The sequence below is a fragment of the Arachis duranensis genome, chromosome 3 (genome assembly GCF_000817695.3).
Source record: "Arachis duranensis cultivar V14167 chromosome 3, aradu.V14167.gnm2.J7QH, whole genome shotgun sequence".
In the NCBI taxonomy this organism is placed as follows: domain Eukaryota; kingdom Viridiplantae; phylum Streptophyta; class Magnoliopsida; order Fabales; family Fabaceae; genus Arachis; species Arachis duranensis.
The window spans coordinates 40,115,030-40,128,529 of record NC_029774.3 but is presented as its reverse complement, the minus strand read 5'-3'; positions in this window follow the sequence as shown (position 1 = coordinate 40,128,529).

The window sequence follows — 13,500 nt, the reverse complement described above, 5'->3', positions numbered from 1 at the left end:
CACATTAGCCAAAATAGTTCCATCATGATCATCATGGATTCCAATCAATTTGGGACTAGTGTACCCTATTGTCCTCAACCACACTTTTGTATGTGACTTGAAAGAAAGAAAAAGAAAAGGATTGTAGTACAACTAACGCTTATTATAAACTATAAAATTATAACACGCCTTCCCCCACACCCCTTAACAAATCAAAAACAGAAAAATAATAAATAAATAAACACATATGAGAAAACAAAAAATAAAAAGAAATAGTATCGGATCAAATCATGGCACATTTTCCACCATTTTATCTAGCAGCCTTAGAAACTAATGAACATGAAGTGCACTATTCTATCCTCCAAGACAATCAAACAAAAGTTTTTTAAGGGAAAATTTATATATCAATGTCAAGTCCATATCTAGGGACGACAACAGGAATTTATAAATATGAGTATCCGTGGGAATATCTAAAGATGGAAATGAAAATCGGAATAAAAATTATCTTGTAGGGATAAGAGTAAAATAAAGACTTTTCTGTAAAGAATTTATGGATGAGGATGAAAACTCTATCTCCATTCCGTAGAAACTCCGCTTAAAAAAAATTATTATATATATTAAATCAAAATAGTAAAAAAAGAAAAAGAGTTGTCCCGCGATCAAATTCAAATAGTAGATACATTTTTATAAGATAAAGATACTAATATTAAAAAATATTAGATTTATTTTATCTTAATTATATAAAATTAATATAAATTTTATCCCATAAAACTATATTTACCCACAAAAAATGGAGATGAGAGGGAATATTTTCCTCTCCTGAAAAATGGAGATCTGAATGAAAAATTATATATTGCTATCGCTAGTCTTTTTTATTGTTATTTTTCTTCTTTTTAATACATTGATCCTAGACCTCTCTTAATGGTAATGCTCAAACATCACAATCACAAACTTCAACAATATTGGAAACATTGTATATTTTTCTGGTTTCATATATAAAATTGATATACAATTGTTAATCTTTGATAAAGAAATAAAAATAACGCTAAAAAAATATATGTATTGATTTAATATATAAATAAAAAATATAAATAACGCACTTCAGAAAAGAAAATAAAGATTATTATTATTATTTGTCTTAATTATCTCCAAGGAAAATGACATTAGGTCAATGAATCACTCACCCTCAAAGGTTACTTCCTTTTTCTTATAAAATAAATAAAAAGGATAATGTGTTTAAAGTTTAATTAAAATATTGGTGTCAAAGCCCCACAATTCACCGAAATACAAGCATCGATTAGCTGACCTCTCTTCCTCAACAAAACAGAAGGAAGGAAATTATAAATAAAAGAGAACAACTTTGGTTTCATAAGCTTTACTTTTTTGCTCCTTTTTTTTCTTTTCCTTTTTCTTCCAATAGAAAACTTTGTAGAGAAAATATTATGCTTTGGTTTAATATATAAACAATATAGAAATGGATATGGATAGGATGAAATCGAATTTATTTTAATCTAAATATGATATTAATAAATTTTTACCGAATCTAATTTAAAACTCTTATTCAACTTTAAATTCGATAAAACCTACTTTTGAACCACAATAATTATAATACTCGGTTTAAATTTATACCAAAATTATAATATTAAAAAAATAACAAATAATAATAAAAAAATAGAATTAAAACATAATCACCACTAATTTTAAAATAAGTCAATTACACATCAATAATTCAAAGGACTATTAAAATAAAACTAACATCCAACACAACATTTACTTAATAATAATTTAGAGTCTCGAAATAACTAACAACTAAATATTAAAGTCACAAATAACTACAATAATGTTAAATTTCATAAAAATTTAGTTATGATTGATCAATTGATTCATAGTTTGGTGTTGAGCTTGTGAATTTGGTTCTTGTGGTATTGATGCGTTAGTTACATTTGTAAAACACGCAAAAAAATAGCATCTTTTTTATACAAAATATTATTGTATTGAATTGATTAATAAAAAAAGAATAAAGGCATCATAATATAAAATTTTAAATTTTTGGGCTCAATCGAGCCGAGCCGATTGCCAAGTGATTCGAGCTCTGGCAGGTCAATTTTTCAGACTTCGAGTCTAATTCGAATCACAATAAAGGTAAGACAAATTTGACCTAAATCAATAAAAGTTAAACCAGGTCTTTGAGCCAAACCAAATTACAAATACCCTTAAAACAACGTATGAAAAAGCAATAAAAATATAACATTTAAAAAAAAATAGAAAATATCAAAATAATCTATCAACCCCTAAGTTATGAATTATGGACACAGGGCACGACATAACATAATACACATGGACACATGAATTTTAATTTTTTGTAAAACACAAAATGTCATATAAATAAAATATAAAGTATTTTTTAGATTAATTATAATAATATTATGATACACTATAAGAAAAATGTTAAGTACCATCGTATTTACTGTTAGATTTATCGGTGGATTTAGCAATAAATTTGTCGAGGAAATAAAAGAACAGTTGGATTCACGATAAATTTGTCGGTAATATTTGGAGAAAAAAAAGAGTAATTGGCGCGTGTATTACCGTCGGATTTACAGGCGGATAAATCCAACGGTAACCTATGTTAGTGAAACGTTGTGTTTTGGAGCACTGTAAAACTTTACTGGTGGATAAATCCGTCAGTAAATCTGATGGTAATTATGTCCTAAATTCGAACTGCAAACTCTCTTCCCCCTCATTTCGAATCACTCAGTCTCTCTCTTCACCGTCTTGCCTCTCTCTCTCTCTCTAACCCTCTCAACTCTCCCTCAACAGCCCCCTCTAGCACCCTTTCGACAGCCCCCTCTCACCTCCCTCCCCTCTCTCTCTCTCTGCCGAAGCACCTTTGCCAGCCGTCCAGCCGCTCTCATAGCGCTAGCCACCACCAGCATTTTTTCATCATTGCTCCTTCTGGTTCCAGCAACACTTGTTGACGTTTCGGCAACCACCTCTAACCACCCATCTCCCTTCTCCAGTAGCATGATTATTTTCTAATTAATTTTTATTTTTAAAATTTAGGTTGTGAATTAGGAAGAATTGGTCGACAAAATCTGAATCGAAGATTGAATCTTGATATATCTCAGAACAATACATTTTTGTTACCACAAAAGATATATTGGCAGCTACCGATCATTTGATTGGAATAAAATTTGGAATGGGTACACTTGATGATATGAATCATTTGAAAATAAATATATTTGTTCGGTAGAAGTTATTAATTAGTATTATGATTTAGGTTTTTGAGTTTATTAACATTTTAGGTATTAGGATTTATGTTTTTGAAGTTTATTTAAATGATTGAGTGGAAGTTGATTAAAGATTAAAAAAAGATTAACAATAGTTCTACTAATAAAATTTATTAGTAATAATGCTTGAAGCCTCTTGGTGGGTGGATTAAAATTTGAACCCCTTGTTTGTTACCTTAATGATTTAGAAAATTAATAACTTAAAGACAATTAAAGATAACAAACTAAGAAAATTTTTGGTGAGTAGATTGTTTGATATTTGAAAAATTGAGTAGGGTTGAGAGAATTTGGTTCGGATGGAACCTTGAAAGGTAGAGAAATTTGAATTTTGTGGGAAGTTCTGTCAAAATTTTTATAAGATTTTGAATGAAATTGAAAAATAAGAATGATGGAAATTGTTGTTGCAAATTTGAATTTTATAAGATTTTAATTTAATTAATTATAGGTAAAGATTTTAATTTTAATTATTGTAAATTTGAATTTAATCTGTATGCTCTTTGCAGACATGATGACAGGCAGATGTGTCACAATTGGTTGTGTGGTCATGGTAGAAGGAGGGTATATAGTGGTACTTTTGGGACTTTTCGGTCATCGCCTTCTACTCTGACTACTTGTGGGATGTCACAGGCAATGGGTGAAAGGATCAACCGTTCATTATGGTCCTAACCCTAACTATGTAGTTCCTTCTGCACTCTCACACGGTTTGGCGCAAAACCGCATCTAAGTCATACAAAAACTGCGTCTACGGGTTGGTATTGTTCTTCGCTGACAATCTCCGTACCTCTGCACTGAGACATTCATCTGCCTCTGCCACTAGTCAGCCCGTCGATCCAAAGACGGCATCGATTTGAGGGAGCAGGTGTTGGAGCTCACCTGGAGCCTTCACCAACAGGCCGTGCAGCCATAACAGTCTGAGGAGAAGTATTAGAAGATCCGCACACATGTATTAGACATAGATTCCCTCAGGTTGGAGTGGAGGCAGGAGCTGGAGTAGCTTCAGCAGATGAAGCAACAGATGGCGGTGTACCAAGAGTATATGCGGACCAGTGGTGAAACACCCTACCAAACAGAGCTTTACGCCTAGGATGTAAATCAGAGGTGGCGAGGCACTATGACCTCTAAAAGTAAAAGTACGTCTATAATATAATTGAAGAAAATCGTAACTTGGAGCCTTGAAAGGGAAGTTAATCAAAAACAAAATAGAAATCGCACCACACATGATTAGATAAGATTAAAATGGATAAAGATTGAAAGGGAGGATAATATATATAAAATTAGACTTCCAAAGATATAAAAAACAAGCTCAAGGCTCAACCTGCGAAGTTAAGGCCGGTCGGAGTATAAAATATATACATATTTATATATATCACCCAAAATACATCCCGAACTACAGAAAATACCTACTTCTCCATTTCGACCTCTAAGAGGGACAAACACAATATATACAAGGTGAAAAATCAATTTACATATATAAACATAAACATAATACAAACACCGAGTCCCAAGATAGTTCTTCGCTTCCAAGAGTCTCCAGAATGCTTAGTGCGGTGCCTCGCATCCTGCATCTGAAAATAACAATATATCTTTGGAATGAGAACCGGAGGTTCTCAGTGTGGTAAAGGTGCCAACGTACATAATGTATAAAGTCCTAGGAAAGCCAGAGGTAATCCTAGAACTCTGACACGTAGAATTAAACTTAAGAACGTATTCTAAACCATAAGATTGGGTAAGTTATCTAAGGTGTTCAAGTTCTGAATCCATTTTCAACCTAACACTCCACTTTTCTATCTCCTCCAACCCTCCGAACCACCGGTGGAACAACCCTCATCACGCCTCCATCACACGAGAGATCTCTCAGTTGCACACACATACAACACATACAAGGAAAGCACAATTATGGATAACAAGTACAATATATAGGACAAGTATCAGTTAATTACAGATAAGCAATTAGGCAAACCAAGATAAATACATTTCCAAACAAATCACACAAATGCACATAATGCATGTCTGCCCTATGGCTGATAATATCATCTGTCGGTTATTTAGCCAACCCGACATGTCTTGGAAGCTAACCCTGGACAGAAACACCCCATCGCGGAGCAAGTGGGCCTAAGCCATAATCCCTTTACTGCTACACGCTTAACCCAATGTAAGTGGAATAAATCACTACTGCAGCTACTACCCAAGCGGGTGTTTAAAGACTCAACTTGGATCAAGTGAAATAATCCACTACTGCTACTAGTACCTAAGCGTCACAATCACTGACCCGGAGCAAGCGAGATGAACTACAATCTTTGCTACTGCCCAGGTATCTCAATCACTGACCTGGAGCAAGTGGGACTAACCATAATCCTTGTTACTGCCCAGGTATCTCATAAAAAAAATCATTCTCAACATCATTTCAGTACATCATTCATGCATTCATAACATTTTTGCACTTCCCCAAACAATTCACATTAACTCAATCATTAATTGCATTTCATCAATACTTCATCATTCTCAATTAATCAACATCATTTTAGTTCTCATTCTATCATAATCGGCACATACACACTTGCTTAGTTGTAATTCCATCCTCCGTAACCCCTTCACTGCAACTCAACCTCCTCTATGGGCTCACTCTTTTTCCTAGGCTTAAAAACAAAGTATCGGACCTTAGAGGGTAGTTACAAAAGTTTGGAAAGTTAGAGGACTGGCTAAACTTTGTAAAAAAAATCACATTTCTGCCAAACAGGGGTTTCACATATGCGAGACTATGTCCGTGACGGAGAAAAAATGTCGGTAAAGAATTTTTCCAAAAAATCGCGTTGCAAGTATAGTTCTAAACCAACAAATTATCCTCGGTCAACATTTAATTAGGTTGTCACAAGTACAAACCCCAATAAAAATATACCGAAGTATTCAAACCTTGGATCATCTCTCAAGGCATTGCAGGGAAGTGTTTATTATTGGTTATGATGTACTTCTTTTTGGTGTTTTGAAATAAGGAACAAGAAATGTAAATAGCAAGAAAGTAAGGAAAAATCAAATAGTAAAAAGGTCTTGGCAAGGGTTAATGATTAAGAATATCTACCTTGTCACTAACCACAATATGATAGTTGTAGGGATCAATCTCATTTAATCATCCTCCACCAATTGAAGGAAGGTCAAATGAGTTTCATGAATCCAATTCCATATGTCCTAGCCACTTACTAACCGAATTAGTGAAAGCTAATGTCAATGGATATCAACCATCAATCACTTGGGCATTAGCAACTCAAGGTCACCCAAGTTACTAACCCAATCCGAGAATAGAAAAATCTACTCTATAGCTAAAAGAGACATTTAATTAAACACATAGAATGCAATAAAGAGAAACATCATAAAATATAAAATTAATAAAATTTATAACTAACACAAGCAAGAAAGGAATAAGAGAAACTAAGGCAAACATAAGAAAGACATGGAAACATAAACTTGCATTAAAAAAGAAACTGAAAGTAACACAAGAGTTCATAAACTAAATGGGCAAAATAAAGGAATCAATGAGAGAAGTAGATAACTAAAGTGCTAGAGCAAATAAAAGTAAGAGAAAACTTAATTAAAATAAGACTGAAACCTAAACCTAAACCTAAGGAGAAATTGGAAGAAGAAACCCTAAACCTAGAGCGAGGAGAGAGCCTCTCTTTAGAAACCTACATCTAAAACCTAAAATTATGAATGAATAATCCTTCCAGCTTCACTCTACAGCCTCTTGTCCTCATTTTCGGACCTGAAACTGGGTCAAAAGCAGCCCAGAAATTGCCCCTAGCATTTTCTTGTAACTGAGGCATGTGACGCTTGTCACGCGTATGCGTTAGCCACGCGTACATGTCGATGGATATTGAACTGACCATGCGTACGTGTCATCCACGCATGCGCGTTATTTGTCTGCTGCACCAGTCACGCGTACGCGTCATCCATATGTAAGTGTCAAGACCATCTTTTCAAATCTCCAAATTCTTGTGTTCCTTCCACTTTTGCATGCTTCCTTTCCATCCTCTAAGCCATTCCTACCCTATAAACCTTGAAAACACTTAACACACGAATCACGGCATCGAATGATAATAAAGGAGGATTAAAAATTAGCAATTTAAAGGCCTAGAAAGCATGTTTTCATTCACAGCACAAAATTAGGAAGGAATCTTAAAACGATGCAAATTATATGAATAAGTATGAGAATGGTTGGCAAAATCCACTCAATTTGCTACAAAATAAACCATAAAATAGTGGTTTATCAATCTCCCCACACTTAAACATTAGCATGTCCTAATGCTAAGCTCATGAGAACCAAAAGAGGGAAGGCAAAGTGGTAGGACTTATGCAATGCAACTTATCTATATGAATGCAACTACATGCTAAATGCTTCTATCTACTTGGTTAATAGTAAATAAATCTTCCAAGAGCAAATTTAAACTGAATTTCACTAATTCAAATCTCAAAATGAAGTACCAATAAACTTCCAAGAAGAAAGCTCATGAAAGCTGGGAACAAGGAATTGAGCATCGAACCCTCACTGGAAGTGTATACACTCTGATCGCTCTCAGTCCTCTACTAATCTTGCTTTCTAAGGCTTGCTCTGCTTCTACCAATCGACAAAAAATTTAATGCACGAATAAACATATCAAGAGGTCTTTTAAGGGTTGTAATGGGGTTAGGGTCAAGGTAGGAATGTATTTGGTTAAGTGGACTAAAATCTGAATCCTTGATTAACCTAAACTTTCCACCTAACCTGAGACAATCCATGTAATCAAAATGCAAAACCTAACTACCCATTGACTATCTTTTGCCATATATTCATGCATCCCAAATTTGAGTACAATACATATGTATTGCTACCACCATCTACTTTGGGGCATTTTGTTCCCTTTTATTGCTTTCTTTTCTTTCTCTTTTTTTCTTTTTTTTTGTATATGGTGGATGATGATTAATGCACACGATTAAAGTAGTGAATGTATGAACATGCCCTCAACATTCTTTTCACATTACCATCAAAATTATAAAATAACCAATTCCCAAAACAAATGTTCCCAAACCCAATTTTTCCACACTTAAATCATGAACACTCTGACTAGTCTAAGCTAACCAAGGATTCAAATTAAGGATATTCATTATTTTTCGCTTAGAGTTAGTGATGTGCTAAAATAGAGAACAAAAGGGGTAAAATAGGCTCAACATTGGTTTGTAAAGGATAATGAAGGGGTAAGGCCATATGGGTATGTAAGCTTAGTGAAATAAAGGCCTCAATCACATAAGTGTAGACATACGTCAAATGATGGAAATATAGAATCAAGCAAGGCAAAGATCACAATTTTAGAGAGAATGACACACACCGAAACAAGATATTGGTTAATAAGATGCAACCAACAAATAAGCTCAAAATCTTACTGGGTTTGTGTGTTCTAGCTCTAAAACCGTGTTCCAAAATAAATTTCTTCAAACAAGTTCAAAAAATTTTAAGTCAAATTAGTGAAATACCCTAAAATAGTTTCTTGGAAAAAAAATTATTACTTCACCCAAGTAGTACATAAATGCAATCAACTAACTACACATGCAATCTATCATGCAATGCAACAACTAACTAAAAAAGAATATTAAGAATTGGTGTTGGAAAAGAAACTAGTTACCCACGAAAGTTGACCTCAACCTCTCCACACTTAAAGATTTCACCGTCCTCGGTGCATGCAAAGATGAGCAAGGTGGATTAGGGTGGGTTGCTACAACTACTGAGTTCCTTCATAAGAATGTGCAGAGGAACTTGTTTGCTGTCCTATTCAGATGTTTTCCTTTCCTCTCTTGGTGGCCAACCTGAAAGGAGAGAAAAAGAAAGAAGATTAAGCCCAAAACAAAGATGCCAAAGAAAATAGAATAGAAGTGGGGGCTAATACCAAATAAGAGTAGGGTTCTCAATGATGAACGGAAGAATTGATGGTAAAGAATTTCACAAATGAATTTTTGTTGCAAGTATAGTTTCTAAACCAACAATAATCCTTTCATACAAAAATTTCGTTGTCACAAGTAACAAACTCCTAGTAAATCTAATAACCGAAGTATTCAAACCTCGGTTCGTTCTCCTTAGAAATTTGAGTAAAGTGTTCTTGCTATTGGTTATGAAGTATGTTTGGGGTTTTTGGAATAAGAGACAAGAATTGTAAATGGCAAAGGAAATAAACTAATAACTATGAAAGCTTTTGGAAAGGTATAAGAACTAGAAGTCCTATCCTAGCTATGCTTATCAATTGTGATGAGAATTATTCATTGCTCCCACTTAGTTAACCTCTAACCATGGAGGAAAGTCAAGTAGATGATTAACTTGAGTCCACAAGTCCTAGCCAACTTATAATGAAAGGCTATCTTTAGTGGCATTCAAATCAATTAGCAACTTCTAATTGTCAATCAACAAAAGAATTAGATAACTCAAGAGTAACTAATTACTCAACCAAAGCCAAGAGGAACAAAACCTACCTTATAACTAGAAGAAACATTTCAACAAACACATAAAAGGAAATAAAGGCAAACATTATTAATTGCAAGAATTAAAGGAATCCACAACTACAAAAGAAAGAGATTAACAATAGAAAGGCAAAACAATTATAAAACAACAAAGAACTTACCAATTGCATTGAGAAGAAATGTAGATCTACAAAAGAATTCATAAACTACAATTAACAATACAAAAAAACTACAAGAGAAGTAGAATGCTACAACTAAAAGAGAAGAATTAAAGAGGAAAAGGAAAATTGAAACAAGAGAAGAGAGAGATCTAGATCTAAAACTAAGAACCCTAATTCTAGAGAGAAGAGAGAGCTTCTCGCTCTAGAAACTAACTAAAGCCTAATGAAAACTAAACTAAAACTAATTAACTAACTAGATGGTTAATCCTTCTTCAATCCTTGGGTTAAATAGCATCATAAATGAGTTAGATTGGGCCCAAAATGCTTCAGAAATCGTTGGCCACGAGTTGCCTTTAGTGAGTCACGTGCAGCTTCCCATGCGTATGCGTACATCACGCGTATGCATCCTTAAATGCCAGGAAACTATAGAAAATATTATATCATTTTGAAGTCCCGAATGTTAGCTTTCCAACGCATCTGAAACTGCCTCATTTGGACCTCTGTAGCTCAAGTTATGATCGATTAAGTGCGAAGAGGTCAGGATTGAGAGCTTTGCGATTCCTTCATTTCTTCATGAGTTCTCCATTTCTACATGCTTTTTCTTCATTCCCTCAATTCCAATCTTTGCCTCCTAAACCTGAAATCACTTAACAAATATATCAAGGCATCTAATGGAATCAAGGTGAATTAAATTTAGCTATTTTAAGACCCAAAATGCATGTTTTCACTCTTAAGCACAATTAAAGGAGAAATTACAAAATCATGCTATTTTAGTGAATAAATGGGAGACATGTTGACAAAACCCTCTAAATTCAACACAAGAAAAACCCTAAAAATGGGGTTTATCAACTTTCCCATACTTAAACAATAGTATGTCCTCATGCTAAACCAAGAAGGACAAGAAAAGGGGTATGAACATTTATTCAATGCAACCTATCTATATGCATCCTATCTAAATGAATGCAACTAAATGCAAAATGATTCTACCTACTTGGTTAAAAATGAATCAATCCTCCAAGAGCATGTATAAACAGGCAGGGCTAAGGTCATATGACGATTCATAAATCCTACCAATTCAAGTATAAAAATGAAGTTCAAATAGACTTGCAAGAAGAACGCTTCTGAAAGCCGAGAATCAAGGAATTGAGCATTGAACCCTCACTGGAAGTGTTTGCACTCTAGTCGCTCAAGTGTATAGGGTCGATTCTCTCAATTCTCCCATAATCATGCTTTCCAAGATTTCTTTTTCATCTAACAGTCAACAATTATTCAATGCATGCATACATTCCTCATGAGGTCTTTTCATAGGTTGTAATGGGATTAGGGTTAAGGTAGGATTGTATATGGTTAAGTGGACTAGAATTTGAATCTTTGATCAACTTAAGCTTCCCACCTAACCTATGACAACCTATATAATTTAAGTGCTAACCTAACTACCCATTCTTCACTTTTTCACATACCCATGCATTTTCTTTTCATTTCACAACACTTATGCATTTACTCTTATTGGACTTTACCTTGGGGCATTTTGTCCCCTTTTTATTGTTTTCTTCTTTTTTTTTCTTTTCTTTTTCTTTTCTTTTCCATATATATTTTTTTCTTTTCCTTTTCTTTTTCTTTTGTTTTTCTCATTTTTATTTCTTTCAAACTTTATTCAAGGACATCAATGCATAAGGTCTATACATTTAATCAATACATGAGTGTGCATCCAATTCCCAAATATAGAAATACAAAACACCCTTTTATTCCAACTAATGTTCCCAAATCTCTCTAAACTTGAATAATAAACACTTTCACTAGCCTAAGCTAATCAAAGATCCAAACAAGGGACTTTCATTATTTTTCGCTTTAGACTTGTAATATGCTAAATAAAGAACAATTGGGTTAAGCATAGGCTCAAAATTGGTTACAATAGAAGATAAAAGGTAGGCTATTTGGGTAAGTGAGCTAATGAAATGATGACCTCAATCATATAAGTGCATGAGTACAAGGAATAATGGACATATAGAATTAAACAAATCAAGGATCACAATCATAGAAAGAGAACAATTGCACACAAGAAGAAAAATAGGTGGTTATAAGATGTAACCACATCATTAGGCTCAAAACTCACAAGCTTGTGTTCTTAGCTCAAAAACCATGTTCCAAAATACATTCTTCAAGCAAGTTCAACAAAAATTTGTTTTTCAAATTGGTAGGGCGCCCTAAAATAATTTCTTAGAAAAGAAATCATCACCCTAACCAAGTAGTCCTAATAAGAAAGAAGTGGTAAAAATATGTACAAATTCTAACTAACATGCAACCTATCATGCGATACAACAACTAGCTAACATTGGTGTTGAAAAGGGAAATTGTTACCCATGGAGATCGGTCATCAACCGAACCTCCCCACACTTGAAGATTGCACTGTCCTCGGTGCATGCAAAGAAGAGAAAGGTGGATGGGTTGAAACAACTGATGAGTTTCTTCAAAAGATTGTGCAGATGACTTGTTTGTCGTCCCATTTAGAAGCTTTTTCTTTTTCCTTCTTGGTGGCCAACCTAAAAGGAGAAAAAAAAGAAAGAGAATTAAGTCTATGACAAAGATATCAAAGAAAATAGAACATAGGCGGGGGTTAATGCCAAATAAAGTAGGATTCTCACTACATGTTAGCTACGCATGTAAGTGAGAAAGCAATATAGGCAAAGGGCATATCAACTAATACTTGATGCAAGAGTAAAATCAAAGTATGAAGAGCATATTAAGCATCAAGTTCAAATAAGAAAAAAGTATATCATGAAAAATAATATGAGGTCATATCAATGCACAAAGACACAAGAGTCATACAAGATTAAGCATTGATTTAAAAGTTTCATCACCCATCAATATTAAACAAGTCAAGAAGCACCAAAATAATACGAGAAATTCTCAACAATTGAGTATGAAAATTCAACACCATTATTAAAATAAGAACTTAGAAAAGAAGGTAAGAACAAGCTATAAAAACAAAATTAAAATGCAGTGAATAAAAGTATCCAAATGCAATAAACAAAAGAAAATGAAAGATGAGAAAAAAAAACTCTTTTTTTAGAGAGGGTAAAGACTAAAGTAAGAAAGGGGGAGGAGAGAAGAAGAAAGGTAGAAAGAAAGAAGAAGGAAAGAAGAAAGGGAGAAGAAGAAAGAAGAAGAAAAGACAAAAATACAGGGTGCGAGGCGACGTGGACGCATCATCCACGCTTACGCGTGGATGCGCAGATCAGTAGAGGGATGCGTACGTGTCATGTGCGCGCATGCGTGGGCTAGGTTAGGTGCAGGGCATAGTGTGAGCCCAAAGTTTGCCTAACTCTTTGGAAAATGTACTAGGGGTGCAGGTGATGCAGTCGACACACACGCGTCGCCCACGCGGACGCGTGGGTTGCGCATTCAGAATCATGGATGCGTACGCACCAGGTGTGCGCACGCGTCAGTGGGGTCGGGCGTGGGGCTCAATGCTGACTCAATGCTCGCATAACTCTCTGGATTTTTGTACCAGGGGCTGCGAAGGCCATCGACATGTACGCGTCTAGCACGCTCACGCGTGGATATCCTTTTCTTTAGAAGCATAAAAATAGAATTTA